Genomic DNA, 16699 nt, shown 5'->3' with positions numbered 1-16699 from the left:
TTATAAGGCCATATTGTAGGCTTAAACACTGGTATACACTGGTTTATAAGGCCATACTGGGGAAAATGCCATTTTATCTCAGTCCTTTTTTAGTCAGGTCGGTAAATAAATAGCAATTACGGTCCCATTCTGATTTGCTTCTAACAGTACCAAAAATTAGAACAGGACATGGTAGAAATAGTTTTAGTTACTTAGTTCTGTGGTCTTGGAATTCTATCCTGAACATTAGAAAATGTGATAACCTAGTTTCGTTGGTGGAGTTTAAACACTTGATTCATGTAAATATCATAGAAGAGTATAATTGTCTTGAGGCCAGCGGTTTTTCAGTCAAGGATTTGTGTTTTTAACATCAAATGTTTTCGTTGTACTGTATGTGTGTTTATAGTTTTGTTTAATGTTGTGTTCGTGTATGTACGTTGTTTTGTCTGAAACATTGTTCCCCCTGCTGCTATTGGACCAGGTCTCGCTTGGAAAAGAGATGTTATCTCAATGACGAAAACCTGGATAAATAAAGGTAAAATAAAACAAAAATGGTCCTGGTTACCTACCGTATTTGACCTGAGCCATGTCCCCCACCACCATGTCAGCTACAGGTATCTGGATCACGTTTCCTTTCCGTACGACAGCGAAGCGCTGCTCCTGTTCTATCCTGCTCTGTAGCCCACGGAACTGTTTCTCTTTAGACCAATCATTGAAGGCCGTCACCAGGACCACACAGACGACGGACAGCAAGATGGCGGCACCCTCAATCCACCCGGCTTCAGCCTCGCCCTCGTCCTCTGCCCCTCCCGACACGTTACCACACGCTGGGGAGAAACACACTGTTATCCATCTACAGTGCCTTCAGAAATTATTCAGACCCCTTGACTTGTTCCACATTTTGTTAGGTTACAGCCTAATTCGAAAATGAAAAGCAAAAACTGTTTTTTTTAAATGTTTGCAAATGTATTAAAGATATAAAACAGAAATACCTTATTTACATAATTAAGTATTCAGACCCTTTGCTATGAGACTCGAGAAACAAGAAGAGAAACAAGATTCTCTGCTCTGATAAAACTAAATTTAACTCTTTGGCCTGAATGCCAAGCGACACGTCTGGAGGAAACCTGGCACCATCCCTAAGGTGAAGCATGGTGGTGGCAGCATCATGCTGTGGGGGTGTTTTTCAGCGGCAGTGACTGGGAGACTAGTCAGTATTAAGGAAAAGATGAACGGAGCAAAGTACAGAGAGATCATTGATGAAGGACCTCAGAATGGGGCGAAGGTTCACCTTCCAACAGGACAGCAACCCTAAGCACACAGCCAAGTCAACGCAGGAGGGGCTTCGGGACAAGTCTCTGAATGTCCTTGATTGGCCCAGCCAGATCCCGGACTTGAACCTGATCAAACATCTCTGGAGAGACCTGAAAATAGCTGTGCAGCAATGCTCCCCATCCAACCTGACAGAGTTTGAGAAGATCTGCAAGGAAGAATGGGAGAAACTCATACAAATACAGGTGTGCCAAGCTTGTAGCGTCATTCCCAAGAAGACTTGAGACTGTAGCGTCATACCAAGAAGACTCGAGGCTGTAGCGTCATACCCAAGAAGACTCGAGGCTGTAGCGTAATACCCAAGAAGACTCGAGGCTGTAGCTTCATACCCAAGAAGACTCGAGGCTGTAGCGTCATACCCAAGAAGACTCGAGGCTGTAGCTTCATACCCAAGAAGACTCGAGGCTGTAGCGTCATACCCAAGAAGACTCGAGGCTGTAGCGTCATACCCAAGAAGACTCGAGGCTGTAGCGTCATACCCAAGAAGACTCGAGGCTGTAGCGTCATACCCAAGAAGACTCGAGGCTGTAGCATCATACCCAAGAAGACTCGAGGCTGTAGCATCATACCCAAGAAGACTCGAGGCTGTAGCGTAATACCCAAGAAGACTCGAGGCTGTAGCGTAATACCCAAGAAGACTCGAGGCTGTAGCATCATACCCAAGAAGACTCGAGGCTGTAGCATCATACCCAAGAAGACTCGAGGCTGTAGCGTCATACCCAAGAAGACTCGAGGCTGTAGCGTCATACCCAAGAAGACTCGAGGCTGTAGCGTCTTACCCAAGAAGACTCGAGGCTGTAGCGTCATACCCAAGAAGACTCGAGGCTGTAGCGTCATACCCAAGAAGACTCGAGGCTGTAGCGTCATACCCAAGAAGACTCGAGGCTGTAGCGTAATACCCAAGAAGACTCGAGGCTGTAGCGTCATACCCAAGAAGACTCGAGGCTGTAGCGTCATACCCAAGAAGACTCGAGGCTGTAGCTTCATACCCAAGAAGACTCGAGGCTGTAGCATCATACCCAAGAAGACTCGAGGCTGTAGCATCATACCCAAGAAGACTCGAGGCTGTAGCGTCATAGGCAAGAAGACTCGAGGCTGTATCGTCATACCCAAGAAGACTCGAGGCTGTAGCATAATACCCAAGAAGACTAGAGGCTGTAATCGCTGCCAAAAAAACTGTTTTTTGCTTTGTTATTATTGGGTACTGTGTGGAGATTGAAAAAACAATTTAATCAATTTTAGTATAAGGCTGTAATGTAATAAAATGTGGAAGAAGTCAATGGGTCTGAATCCTTTCTGAAGGCGCTGTATCTAGCTAGCTGTCTATCAACCCTCCCCTATGTATTTTATTTGCAGTCTAGCTAAAATGTTTCATTTGGCTCTTTACTCCAACATTTTGGATTTGTTTTATATGAAGCAAGAGCTCAGATCATATTTTATTTGAGGGTATTTTCCTACATATCCGTTTGACCATTTAGAAATGAAAGCACTTTTATGTGTCTAATCCCCCCATTTGAAGGTGCCATGACGATGTAGGATCTTGTTGTAGGACATCTTTCCTGCAATGCAGTAAATTAAAAACGTGTATTTGAGATGCAAAAAAGGCTTCTGAAGTTTGTAACTTCCACTTTACATTTTCAGACTTGATTTTCCCTTATGAACAAAATGTATAAACCCCTCCAAAAATGTCCTTGAATTATAATCCAGATAAAATTCACGTATCCTGTTCCTGCAGGATTATTTTCCTGCCCTAACAAACATTCTCACAGTACAAATTCACATATAATGTATTAAAGAACATTTTTGTATTTTGGTCCCATATTCACAGCACGCAATGACTACATCAATGACTACATCAATGACTACATCAATGACTACATCAATGACTACATCATTGACTACATCAATGACTACATCAATGACTACATCAATGACTATATCAATGACTACATCAATGACTACATCAATGACTACATCAATGACTACATCAATGACTACATCAATGACATCATCAATGACTACATCAATGACTACATCAATGACTTCATCAATGACTACATCAATGACTACATCAATGACTACATCAATGACTACATCAATGACTACATCAATGACTTCATCAAGCTCGTGACTACATCAATGACTACATCAAGCTCGTGACTACAACTATGTTGGATGCATTTTTTGATATTTTTGTTTGTGTTTCAGATTATTTTGTAGATTAATAGAAAGTAATGGTAAATAGTGTTGTGTAATTTTGGAGTCACTTTTATTGTAAATAAGGGGAAAATATGTTTCTAAACACTTCTACATTAATGTGAATGCTACCATTTATTACAGATAATCATGAATAAATTGTGAATAATTATTAGTGAGAAAGTAACTGAGGCAAAAATATCATACCCCCCCAAGACATGCTAACCTCCCCTGTTATTGTAATGGTGAGAGGTTAACGTGTCTTGGAGGTATGATATAAAATGCTAACCTCCCCTGTTGTTGTAATGGTGAGAGGTTAGCATGTCTTGGGGGTATGATGTAAAATGCTAACCTCCCCTGTTGTTGTAATGGTGAGAGGTTAGCATGTCTTGAGGTATGATATAAAATGCTAACCTCCCCTGTTATTGTAATGGTGGGAGGTTAGCATGTCTTGGGGGTGTGATATAAAACGCTAACCTCCCCTGTTATTGTAATGGTGAGAGGTTAGCATGTCTTGGGGGTATGATATAACATGCTAACCTCCCCTGTTATTGTAATGGTGAGAGGTTAGCATGTCTTTGGGGGTATGACATAAAATGCTAACCTCTCCTGTTATTGTAATGGTGAGAGGTTAGCATGTCTTTGGGGGTATGATATAAAATGCTAACCTCTCCTGTTATTGTAATGGTGAGAGGTTATCATGTCTTGAGGTATGATATAAAATGCTAACCTCTCCTGTTATTGCAATGGTGGGAGGTTAGCATGTCTTGGGGGTGTGATATAAAATGCTAACCTCCCCTGTTATTGTAATGGTGAGAGGTTAGCATGTCTTTGGGGGTATGATATAAAATGCTAACCTCCCCTGTTGTTGTAATTGGGAGAGGTTAGCATGTCTTGGGGGTATGATATAACATGCTAACCTCCCCTGTTATTGTAATGGTGAGAGGTTAGTGTGTCTTGGAGGTATGATATAAAATGCTAACCTCCCCTGTTATTGTAATGGTGAGAGGTTAGTGTGTCTTGGAGGTATGATATAAAATGCTAACCTCCCCTGTTATTGTAATGGTGGGAGGTTAGCATGTCTTGGGGGTATGATATAAAATGTGAACCTCCCCTGTTATTGTAATGGGGAGAGGTTAGCATGTCTTTGGGGGTATGATATAAAATGTGAACCTCCCCTGTTGTTGTAATGGGGAGAGGTTAGCATGTCTTGGGGGTATGATATTTGTCCCTATTATTCACGATTCATTCATGATTATCCATAATAATAGTAGCATTCACTTTAATGGCTCTATGTTAATAAACCTTTTTAAATGGTAAATCTTTGCGCTGCTGTCGCGTTATAGGTTTGGGGTTTTTCGTTAAATAGCCTGCAGCATTCAGTATTTGCTAAATATTTTGAACACGTTTGTAGTCCACATTGTTGTAATTGCATTGCTTCAATATGGAAATGCATTGTTAAATATAGGCTATAGCATAGGGGCCAGGTCTACTGTAAATTGCAGTCTGTGAACATGCCAAAAGTAGTCAATAAGCAACATTAAATTCAATAGGCTATTGAGAAGGCCCCAAAAGACACTGTATAATTCTAATGAAATTCTAATAAAAACTAAGCAACAAATTGTTTTAAATAGGCTAAATGTCCCAATACAGCTACACCATAATTGTTCCCCGTATAATACAAACAACTTAGACTATGGAGGGTTTTTCACACATGCAACCTTTTTACAGGAGCTGGATAAAGATCCATTATACAGAGAAAAAGCTCCACTCACCGTTATACTGCTACAGAGAAAGGGCTCCACTCACCGTTATACTGCTACAGAGAAAAGGCTCCACTCACCGTTATACTGCTACAGAGAAAGGTGACATGTCCACTCACCGTTATACTGCTACAGAGAAAAGGCTCCACTCACCGTTATACTGCTACAGAGAAAGGGCTCCACTCACCGTTATACTGCTACAGAGAAAGGTGACATGTCCACTCACCATTATACTGCTACAGAGAAAAGGCTCCACTCACCGTTATACTGCTACAGAGAAAGGTGACATGTCCACTCACCGTTATACTGCTGGCAAATATAATGTTTTATAAACATCATGGAACCAGTTTACAGATTCTATTTGCACTTCTCCAGAAATAGCAGACGAAATTGAATTCAAACCATGTACGTTCTCACCTTAACCCCATGGATGGTGGATCTTAACAATAACTTTGGATTTAAATCTAATTAAATGAAAAACAATCAATCAATATTTCTAAATAGGATCGGGTCAGAAGCATGATATCATAAATCTCTTCTCTCGTTCCATGACACCCTGTGCACAGGTAGGCTTAAATGTAATTTACGTAGAACGTTCATACAAAACACTATGCTCCTGTCAACTATATCGTTGCCTATGTGCGACGCAGATTCTCAAAGAAATCTGCCATTAATATGGCGTTATATGACTGAATAGTTTGGAGCAGAGTGTTTTTAGTAATCGGACGAGGGGCGATCTTTGATAATGAGGACGGATAGCCTACTCGAACAAGCGAAATGCAGGTATGTGAATAATGAAAAAAGCACGGAAAATCTAAAACCTCTAAAAATATTTTCAAAGCACTCTCAGTAACCATTTAATAGGCCTTTATCCATAGGCTATTTGGCTAATGGCCAGGAAAAAAAGACGCACCAACGCGATGCTGCTAAACCAGCCTTGATAAACGGGAGGGGAGGCTATGCTTGGTTTTTAATCAAACTAAATGAAACTAAATACGAGATTCACCGGCACAAAAGGCACATCTCTCAACGCTTCCGCTTTCAACATCCACGCCATTATCAACTGTGTTACCGTTAAAACCTGCTTTTTGTGGGTCTTAAAACGTCCCATTGGCGCTGCATGAAATTATCACTTTTCTGCTCGTTTTTAGGGACACGTCTCAACTATTGCCATCCGTCACAGACATGTACATTTCCGAACCTGGCGTTAGGGCTGGAAAATGCCAGTGCGACAGTTTTTACATGACAAAATGTCAAACTAATGTGCATTTGACACTTGCGCCTCCTTAGCGCCAGCCGAACATAGAGCCCGAACAGTGACTCCAGAAGAACACAATTCATTTTTTTAACATTCATGTCTATTGGATACAACACAATCCGAAACACAACCAAGACTAGATACATGAAAATACCCTCAAATAAAAGGTGACATTCTGTACTGTCGCCTCATATAAAACATTATATCTCAAATCCAAAAAGCTGTAGTATAGAGCGATTTTAGCTTCACTGTCCAAATACATATGGAGGGGAATGTGTCTGTCTGTCAGCCAAGCAGTCAACCATCCAGACAGACATCCATCCCAGGTCATACCCTCAGTGTCATCTCCGGGGGGTTGGTAGAAGGACAGGCCCAGGGAGATGATAGCTGCCACCTCTAGGATGATAAGGGTGACGTCCTGTAAAGCAATCAATCAATCTATATGTCAATATATATATATATATATCAATCAATCTATATATCAATATATATATATCAATCAATCTATATATCAATATATATATATATCAATCAATCTATATATCAATATATATATATATATCAATCAATCTATATATCAATATATATATATTAATCAATCTATATATCAATATATATATATCAATCTATATATCCATATATATATATATATAAGAATCAATCTATATATCAATATATATATATGAATCAATCTATATATCAATATATATATGAATCAATCTATATATCAATATATATATGAATCAATCTATATATCAATATATATATGAATCAATCTATATATCAATATATATATATATATCAATCAATCTATATATCCATATATATATATATATCAATCAATCTATATATCAATATATATATACAGTGCCTTGCGAAAGTATTCGGCCCCCTTGAACTTTGCGACCTTTTGCCACATTTCAGGCTTCAAACATAAAGATATAAAACTGTATTTTTTTGTGAAGAATCAACAACAAGTGGGACACAATCATGAAGTGGAACAACATTTATTGGATATTTCAAACTTTTTTAACAAATCAAAAACTGAAAAATTGGGCGTGCAAAATTATTCAGCCCCCTTAAGTTAATACTTTGTAGCGCCACCTTTTGCTGCGATTACAGCTGTAAGTCGCTTGGGGTATGTCTCTATCAGTTTTGCACATCGAGAGACTGACATTTTTTCCCATTCCTCCTTGCAAAACAGCTCGAGCTCAGTGAGGTTGGATGGAGAGCATTTATGAACAGCAGTTTTCAGTTCTTTCCACAGATTCTCGATTGGATTCATGTCTGGACTTTGACTTGGCCATTCTAACACCTGGATATGTTTATTTTTGAACCATTCCATTGTAGATTTTGCTTTATGTTTTGGATCATTGTCTTGTTGGAAGACAAATCTCCGTCCCAGTCTCAGGTCTTTTGCAGACTCCATCAGGTTTTCTTCCAGAATGGTCCTGTATTTGGCTCCATCCATCTTCCCATCAATTTTAACCATCTTCCCTGTCCCTGCTGAATAAAAGCAGGCCCAAACCATGATGCTGCCACCACCATGTTTGACAGTGGGGATGGTGTGTTCAGCTGTGTTGCTTTTACGCCAAACATAACGTTTTGCATTGTTGCCAAAAAGTTAAATTTTGGTTTCATCTGACCAGAGCACCTTCTTCCACATGTTTGGTGTGTCTCCCAGGTGGCTTGTGGCAAACTTTAAACAACACTTTTTATGGATATCTTTAAGAAATGGCTTTCTTCTTGCCACTCTTCCATAAAGGCCAGATTTGTGCAATATACGACTGATTGTTGTCCTATGGACAGTCTCTCACCTCAGCTGTAGATCTCTGCAGTTCATCCAGAGTGATCATGGGCCTCTTGGCTGCATCTCTGATCAGTCTTCTCCTTGCATGAGCTGAAAGTTTAGAGGGACGGCCAGGTCTTGGTAGATTTGCAGTGGTCTGATACACCTTCCATTTCAATATTATCTTGCACAGTGCTCCTTGGGATGTTTAAAGCTTGGGAAATCTTTTTGTATCCAAATCCGGCTTTAAACTTTTTCACAACAGTATCTCGGACCTGCCTGGTGTGTTCCTTGTTCTTCATGATGCTCTCTGCGCTTTTAACGGACTTCTGAGACTATCACAGTGCAGGTGCATTTATACGGAGACTTGATTACACACAGGTGGATTGTATTTATCATCAATAGTCATTTAGGTCAACATTGGATCATTCAGAGATCCTCACTGAACTTCTGGAGAGAGTTTGCTGCACTGAAAGTAAAGGGGCTGAATAATTTTGCACACCCAATTTTTCAGTTTTTGATTTGTTAAAAAAGTTTGAAATATCCAATAAATGTCGTTCCACTTCATGATTGTGTCCCACTTGTTGTTGATTCTTCACAAAAAAATACAGTTTTATATCTTTATGTTTGAAGCCTGAAATGTGGCAAAAGGTCGCAAAGTTTAAGGGGGCCGAATACTTTCGCAAGGCACTGTATATATCAATCAATCTATATATCAATCTATATATATATATATATATATATATATCAATCAATCTATATATCAATATATATATATATATCAATCAATCTATATATCAATATATATATATCAATCAATCTATATATCAATATATATATATCAATCAATATATATATCAATGTATATATATCAATCAATATATATATCAATATATATATATCAATCAATCTATATATCAATATATATATATCAATCAATCTATATATCAATATATATATATATATATATCAATCAATCTATATATCAATATATATATATCAATCAATCTATATATCAATATATATATATATCAATCAATCTATATATCAATATATATATATCAATCAATCTATATATCAATATATATATATATATATATATGAATCCATCTATATATCAATATATATATATATATATGAATCAATCTATATATCAATATATATATATGAATCAATCTATATATCAATATATATATATTAATCAATCTATATATCCATATATATATATATATACATGAATCAATCTATATATCAATCTATATATATGAATCAATCTATATATCAATATATATATATCAATCAATCTATATATCAATATATATATATATCAATCAATCTATATATCAATATATATATATATATATATATGAATCAATCTATATATCAATCTATATATATGAATCAATCTATATATCAATATATATATATCAATCAATCTATATATTAATATATATATATGAATCAATCTATATATCAATATATATATATATGAATCCATCTATATATCAATATATATATATATATGAATCAATCTATATATCAATATATATATATGAATCAATCTATATATCCATATATATATATATATATATATCAATCAATCTATATATCAATATATATATATATATATCAATCAATCTATATATCAATATATATATATGAATCAATCTATATATCAATCTACATGTAACTGCCAAAAAGTGTTATAATTGGTTTGTTGTGCCACCACGAGCCACCAGAACAGCTTTGATGCACCTTGGCATAGATTCTACAAATGTCTAGAACTCTCTTGGAGGAATGCGAAACCATTCAGGAACGACACCTGTGTGGAAGCACCTGCTTTCAGTACACTTTCTATCTAATAATTTACTCAAGTGTTTACATTATTTGACCTGTCTATATCAATATATACAGTGTATATCAAAACTTGAATATCAATTGATCATTCAACATACTTGAAGAGCTTCCCAGACCAGCTCCAGGAAGGTCTTGGGCTGTTTAGGAGGGATGAAGTTCTGACCGAATGACTTGCTACGACGATCCAGGTCTGCCTGGTCACCTGACAGACCTGCAACACACACGCACACATGTACAGTACCAGTCAAAAGTGTGGACACACCTAATCATTCAAGGGTTTTTCTTCAAGAGTGTGCAAACTGTCATCAAGGCAAAGGGTTGCTACTTTGAAGAATCTGAAATATAAAATATATTTTGATTTGTTTACCACTTTTTTTGGTTACTACATGATTCCAAAATGTGTTGTTTTATAGTTTGGATGTCTTCACTGTTATTCTACAATGTAGAAAATCATAAAAAATAAAAACCTTGGAGTGAGTAGGTGTGTCCAAACTTCTGACTGGTCCTATACATTTATATTTAGTTAATTTAGCAGACACTCTTATCCAACCATAGTGCCACCAGACTTCTGATAGGCTCTTATCCAACCGTAGTGCCACCAGACTTCTGATAGGCTCTTATCCAACCGTAGTGCCACCAGACTTCTGATAGGCTCTTATCCAACCATAGTGCCACCAGACTTCTGATAGGCTCTTATCCCACCATAGTACCACCAGACTTCTGATAGGCTCTTATCCCACCATAGTACCACCAGACTTCTGATAGGCTCTTATCCAACCATGTTTTTTTTGAAATGTTTGCAAATGTATTAAAGATATAAAAACAGAAATACCTTATTTACATAAGTATTCAGACCCTTTGCTGTGAGACTCGAAATTGAGCTCAGGTGCATCCTGTTTCCATTGATCATCCTTGTGGTGTTCATACAACTTGATTGGAGTTCACCTGCAGTAAATTAAATTGATTGGACATGATTTGGAAAGGCACACACCTGTTTGGAAAGGCACACACAGTTGACAGAGCGTATCAGAGCAAAAACCAAGCCATGAGGTCGAAGGAATTGTCCATAGAGGTCCAAGACGGGATTGTGTCGAGGCACAGATCTGGGGAAGGGTACCAAAACATTTCTGCAGCATTGAAGATCTCCAAGAACACAGTGACCTCCATCATTCTTAAATGGAAGAAGTTTGACTGAGCAATCGGTGGTCACTCTGACCTTCCAGAAGGACAACCATCTCTGCAGCACTCCACCAATCAGGCCTTTATGGTAGAGTGGCCAGACAGAAGCCACTCCTCAGTAAAATACACATGAAAGCTAACTTGGAGTTTGCCAAAAGGAACTTAAAGGACTCTCAGACCATGAGGAACAAGATTTTATGGTCTGATGAAACGAAGATTGAATTATTTTGACTGAATGCCAAGTGTCGCGTCTTGCACCATCCCTACTGTGAAGCATTCTGGTGGCAGCATCATTCTGTGGGGATGTTTTTCAGCAGCAGGGACTGGGAGACTAGTCAGGATCCAGGGAAATATGAACGGAGCAAAGTGCAGAGAGATCCTTAATGAAAACCTGCTCCAGAGCGCTCAGGACCTCAGACTGGGGCAAAGGTTCACCTTCCATCAGGACAATGACCCTAAGCACACAGCCAAGACAACACAGGAGTGGCTTCGGGACAAGTCTCCGAATGTCCTTCAGTGGCCCAGCCAGAACCCGGACTTGAATCCGATCGAACATCTCTGGCGGGACCTGAAAATAGCTGTGCAGCGACTCTCCCCATCCAACGAGAAACTCCCCAAATACAGGTGTGCCAAGCTTGTAGAGTCATACCTAAGAAGACTCAAGGCTGTAATCCCTACCAAAGGTGCTTCAACAATGTACTGAGTAAAGGGCCTGAATATTTATGGAAATGTAATATTAAATTTTTTCATTTTTAAAACATTTGCAAAAATGTCAAAAAAAAAAGTTGTTCTTTGTCATTATAAGGTTTTCTGTGTAGATTGATGGGGGGGGGGGGGGGGGACTGTAATCCATTTTAGAATAAGGATGTAACGTAACAACATGTGGAAAAAGTCAACTGGTCTGAATACTTTCCGAATGACTGTAAATATCTGTTCCAATAGCCCAACTCTGGATGTAAAATAGGTGTAATGAAACTACCAAAATCACATATGACAGAGAAGGAGTTGAACAATCATTTGTTGAGTGATCATTACTTTGTAAATATTCTCTTCGTCCCTTCTTCCCTCTCTTTTTACCCCATTTATTTCTGCCTCTCTTCCTCACACCCTCTTTCTACCTTCCTCCCTCTACTGCACTCCCCCTTTTTTTTCCTCCCTTTCTCTCTCAATCTCCCCTTGATATGTCCTTGACAATGCGGCAAGCTATTCTAGCACTCCTCCCCCTCTCCCTCTCTCCCTCTCCCACTGTCTCTTCCTCTCTTTACTTCCTCCCTCCTCCTTTCTTTCTCTTAGATCTCTGTAATGGTGTCAAACTGCAGTAGTGAGTATGTGTGTAATTAAATATTGGTATTGCAGTTCCCAAGGTTAAACGGATCCTGTTCCTGGATGCTGTGGTAAAGAGGTGTTAGTTCTGCGTATCAACTCTTCAAACTGTTGGCCAAACAATGTCTTGAAGTTTACCTCTACCAAACTATTTAAAAGGCTATTTCACTGGGAATCTCGAATAACTCATTCACAAACTAGTTTACCAACTCTCTCACTAGCTAGAATTCCATCCAATAGGAGATATCCTAAAATCCACATTTTCCCACCATAGATGTTTCCATCAAACTGACTTGTTGGGGATAAAAGGCTTTGTGTAATGACGTAGTACACATGAAAATACCTTTAGTTTCAATTCCCATGTACCAAATAAAAAATACGAGTTAAATGTGTTTCCTTCACATTTTCAACTCTACTGATGGTTCTGTCACTAAAATGAGCCCAGCCTGGCTTTGGAACATGCTCTCTAGCCAACAGCTGGCAGATATAGTGAGGGTATAGCCTACATGATTATTATGGACAAAAGCTAGATCATTTTTACTTAACAGCAGCCAAGCATCAATCATCATGTCTGACTGCCTCACTGACTACCCGACTGACAACCTTACTGACTACCCCGCTGACTACCCTACTGACTACCCTACTGACTACTTCACTGACTGCCTCACTGACTACTGCACTGACTACCCTACTGACTACCCTACTGACTACCTCACTTACCACTGACTACCCTACTGACTACGTCACTGACTGCCTCACTGACTACCGCACTGACTACCCTACTGACTACCCTAATGACTACCTCACTTACCACTGACTACCTACTGACTACCCTGCTGACTACCCTACTGACTACCTCACTTACCACTGACTGCCCCACTGACTACCCTGCTGACTACCTACTGACTCCCTACTGACTACCCTGCTGACTACCTCACTTACCACTGACTGCCCCACTGACTACCCTGCTGACTACCTACTGACTACCCTGCTGACTACCTCATTGATTACCCTGCTGACTACCTCACTGACTACCTACTGACTACCCTGCTGACTACCTCACTGACTACCTACGGACTACCCTACTGACTACCTCACTTACCAACTGACTACCCTGTTGACTACCTAACTTATCACTGACTGCCCCACCGACTACCCTGCTGACTACCTCACTGACTACCAACTGACTACCCTACTGACTACCCTACTGACTACCTCACTTACCACTGACTGCCATACTGACTACCTACTGACTACCTCACTTACTACCTACTGACTACTCTGCTGACTACCTCACCGACTACCCTGCTGACTACCTCACTGACTACCAACTGACTACCCTGCTGACTACCTCACTTACCACTGACTGCCCCACTGACTACCCTGCTGACTACCTCACTGACTACCTACTGACTACCTCACTGACTACCTACTGACTACCTCACTGAATTCCTCAATGACAATGTACCTAATATTCCAATGTACCTAATATTCCTTTTGGCCTCTGGACAAATATACTTGTAGTTGGACCTGATTCGACAGGCCAAAAATGCTTGTAGTTGGATCCGATTCGACAGGTAGGATCGGCCTCTGCCTGAAATACTCAAATCAATGAAATTGACTGACAGAGTGTGTATGTGTGTCTGTCATGTTGTTCTGCTAGAGTAAGGTTGTTCAGTGTTGATCATCTGATACTGTCAGCTGGCCTGAGATCAATCCCACAGGCCAAACAACACAGAAACACACACACACACAGACACACACACACGTAGCCACAGACACACACACCCTCCCTACTACCTTACCGTCAATAGTGTTGGTGAGCAGTTTAGTGGCCAGGCCCTCTGAGTCTCCGTATGCCTCCTGTATCTTCTGAATGGCCTCCCCTCCCCGGAGCTCCATCAGATCCCTGAGCTCCTCCACCGTCACCCCAAAATCTCCCTCTACAGCATTGTTACCCTCCCCCTTCCCACCTCCACCTCCACCTCGGCTCCGGCCTTTAGGGTAGAACTCAACAGCACTGTTAGCCATCTCTCCCATGGTGGCGGTGGTAGACATTCTGACAGACTGGTTTGGTCCTCTTCTCTCTCTGTGGTCTCTATTTCCTTCTCTGGAGAGGTTTCACCCACTCATCTGGAACACACGAGTCCAGACTTACTCTCTCTCTCTCTCTCTCTCTCTCTCTCTCTCTCTCTCTCTCTCTCTCGGAGCAGCAAGTGTTTCTGCTTATTTATACCAGCCAGTCACCAAGCGCTGGTCCTTCCTTCTTCTTTCAAGAGTTCTTAGACACAAGTCTTAAACACAGACTTCATTAGCTAACCAGTAGGGTCAGGGGTCACGGTTTTAACCAGGGACCAGTCAGCAACATCTCAGAAACAACTGACTCAGTTGTTTTTCTAGTATTTTGTTCTCCCACTCTGAGGGATGAGGGCTGCCTCCAGCGTTCTCCCTGTGTCCTTGGCGATTCCACTCTTCTCTCTTGTCTCGCTTATGAAGGGGTTGGGGGTTGAGAGAAGGACTAGTGGTAGAGCAGACTGGAACCTGGAAAGAAAGAAAGAAAGATAGAATTATAACTCATCTCTACAACTAGCAACACACCTGCAACTTGGTGTCAATTGTTTTATTCAACAGCCAATCAAAATGAGGACCTTGGTCCCCTGAGCCACTCCAACCTTCAGAACTAGAGTTCACTTAATTCATGAACTTGTTCTAGTTCGTCTTTATATTCCATTCAGCCATTCCCCTTTCTCTCCATCTTTATATTCCATTCAGCCATTCCCCTTTCTCTCCATCTTTATATTCCATTCAGCCATTCCCCTTTCTCTCCATCTTTATATTCCATTCAGCCATTCCCCTTTCTCACCATCTTTATATTCCATTCAACCATTCCCTTTTCTCTCCATCTTTATATTCCATTCAGCCATTCCCCTTTCTCTCCATCTTTATATTCCATTCAGCCATTCCCCTTTCTCTCCATCTTTATATTCCATTCAGCCATTCCCCTTTCTCTCCATCTTTATATTCCATTCAGCCATTCCCCTTTCTCTCCATCTTTATATTCCATTCAGCCATTCCCCTTTCTCTCCATCTTTATATTCCATTCAGCCATTCCCCGTTCTCTCCATCTTTATATTTCATTCAGCCATTCCCCTTTCTCTCCATCTTTATATTCCATTCAGCCATTCCCCTTTCTCTCCATCTTTATATTCCATTCAGCCATTCCCCTTTCTCTCCATCTTTATATTCCATTCAGCCATTCCCCTTTCTCTCCATCTTTATATTCCATTCAGCCATTCCCCTTTCTCTCCATCTTTATATTCCATTCAGCCATTCCCCTTTCTCTCCATCTTTATATTCCATTCAGCCATTCCCCTTTCTCTCCATCTTTATATTCCATTCAACCATTACCCTTTCTCTCCATCTACCTCATTCTGGTTTGTAGCTCTTTCCTCTCTCGTTCTCTCTGTCTCCTCCACGTCTCCCTCTCAGTGTCATGGCTGAGGACAGCTATACTCCTGTAGCCCTACTTTCAGACTGGCATCTACAGGGTCACCCCTGCCTTGTCCTGAATCTGGGCCTCTCTCCCTCCCTGGCTGGGTCCTGTCCTATTTAGTCGGTTTGTATGCAATATTAGAACGTTTTTCAGTAGCCTAAATGCATATCAACGTATAAAAACAGACTATGCTTTTAATGCCAAGATGTCCTACTCTTTGGCCTTTGCATGTGGTTGTCTACCATTCAGGAGGTGAATCTACATTTCAGAGCAACAACAGTGTAGCAACAAAGACAGAACAACAACAGATGACACTTCCACAATACGGTTGACCTGTAGCATGGTCCTATTTGTAGCTGACTGTATCCTCTGAGATCTAGAAATCTCTGGCTGCTATAGGCTAGTTAGGGGGATAAGGTCTAGCTAGAGGCTAAGGGGAGAGAGGATGTTTCTGGAATGGTCCTGTGTTCTGAATACTGCCAAGGGTGTTTCTGTTTGGTGGCCTATAGGCATTGATATGTTGGCCATTT

At 40.1% G+C, this 16699-nt stretch overlaps 1 pseudogene; it reads right to left on the bottom strand.

The window, feature by feature from the left end:
• LOC139367804 (plasma membrane calcium-transporting ATPase 3-like) overlaps nucleotides 1–14734 on the bottom strand; it is a 146251-nt pseudogene extending 131517 nt beyond the window's left edge.
• Between the last annotated feature and the right edge of the window lie 1965 nt (nucleotides 14735–16699).

The sequence above is a fragment of the Oncorhynchus clarkii genome, chromosome 16 (assembly GCF_045791955.1).
Source record: "Oncorhynchus clarkii lewisi isolate Uvic-CL-2024 chromosome 16, UVic_Ocla_1.0, whole genome shotgun sequence".
Classification (NCBI taxonomy): Eukaryota; Metazoa; Chordata; class Actinopteri; order Salmoniformes; family Salmonidae; genus Oncorhynchus; species Oncorhynchus clarkii.
This window is presented reverse-complemented; position numbering and strand designations above follow the sequence as displayed.